Here is a 1,542-nt window from a genome sequence, read left to right as displayed (position 1 = left end):
TGACCAGTTTTTAATGCCATAAACGTTGCTTGTTTCCCAGCCATGTACGGTTCCTTCACTTCTTGTATTTCAATTTTCATTGTGAATTTTAAATTAGAACACTTGCACACTGTGCAGCTACGTTGCGCGCCGGGCCAAGCCCAAAGTATGCTAACCGGCGTATGCAGAAGTGTGCCCGGCAGAGGAGAAGGAAAAAATGTGTTTTCCCACAATGAGGATAGGGAAGGAGAGGGGGGAAGTGTGGTGAGAGAGAGAGAAAGAGAGAAATTTGAAGGCATAAGCGGGAGAGCGAGTTAGTGCTGGAGCGATAATTGTACGAAAGCAAATCGTACACCGGTTCCCCCTTTGCGAGCCAAATACGAAAGCTTCTCCTAGGAGTTAGTCATTCAGTGTGCAGACACCGGACAGTACGGTTGCGTTTCTCCCCCTTCAAGGCGTGTCAAACCGATTACTCAGTACCCTCTGAGCCAGTTTTGAGTTTTCTGTTAAACGACTAGGCAGAAAAAAAGGTAGTGTGTGAGTTTTCAGTGACATTTTGTTGTGCAGGCAATTTTATTCCACATCATAGAAGGACCGAGTTTTAAATACAATTGCTGTTAACAGTAGAACGGTTGAAGACGACGGTGGGTTTGGATGAAGAGAACCGTTAAGTTTGGAAGCCACGTAACTGCCGGTTACTTTTTCCTCTTTCAATTATCCCCGGCGAGCTTTTGCCTCGCCATTATTGCGGTGGTTGAAACAAGTGGTGCTTATTGAAAAGATTTGTGCGAATCGCTCAATGGTGTGGTTGGAATCGTTACAATATTCTGCACGTGCCCTCCGTCATACTGCAGTGTGCCCAAAAAAAAAAAGGGGCCCAAGCGGAAACTTCTTCAATCAATTTCTCAATTTTGATCGGAATAGCACCGGGCGGTGTAGACTTGACACCGACCGACCGCATCACCCGATTTCCAGGCCCTGGGTCACGCCGAAGATGGTGTGGCATAGGGTGCCCCTGCCCACCCCCCCCTCCTCCCCGGTAGACGTGATTCACCACCCTGGGCGTTGGCCTCTCGTGCAGTAACGCTACCTCTTTCCGAAAGGGATAGGAGGGGGTGCCGCGCCTGGTGGAAGGATCGTCGGAGGTTTGCAGTTCTTGGAAGATGTTTCAATTAGCATGTTTGGCCAACGAGAATACTTCTGTTCAAAGTACATTTTTCTAAAACTTCCCTGCAACATTCTTTCCACCGAGTCGCAACCACATGCCAAGCGTTCGAACGATTCATTTCCTTTTTGTGAGCAGCCCAAAAACCACCGGGACAGCGTTTTTTTTACATCGAACACGGGCTCAAGTGCTGGAGGCTTTTTTGTCTGACCACCATTTTGCTTTTCGGTCGGATGATGGGAAAGCAACGGTGGCTGGTCGCGTCGGTTTTCTTTTTTCGTTTTCCCTTTTCTTTATCTATTCGTTTTAATTGAACAGAAACGACTTCTCAGAATAGAGTTCTATTGGGCCACTTTTGCATAGGCACAAGTATACGTGCACCTGTTCTTTGCAGGAGG

At 47.6% G+C, this 1,542-nt stretch overlaps 1 protein-coding gene across 1 annotated transcript in view; it reads left to right on the top strand.

The window, feature by feature from the left end:
- The first annotated feature begins 394 nt into the window (after positions 1 to 394).
- LOC131268957 (actin-5C) overlaps positions 395 to 1,542 on the top strand; it is a 3,523-nt gene continuing 2,375 nt past the window's right edge. Inside the window, exon 1 of the mRNA XM_058271264.1 lies at positions 395 to 509. The gene's annotated coding sequence lies outside the window, so the exon portion shown is untranslated. The remainder of the gene's footprint in view (positions 510 to 1,542) is intronic.

The sequence above is a fragment of the Anopheles coustani genome, chromosome X, assembly GCF_943734705.1.
Source record: "Anopheles coustani chromosome X, idAnoCousDA_361_x.2, whole genome shotgun sequence".
NCBI classification, from domain to species: Eukaryota; Metazoa; Arthropoda; class Insecta; order Diptera; family Culicidae; genus Anopheles; species Anopheles coustani.
This window is presented reverse-complemented; position numbering and strand designations above follow the sequence as displayed.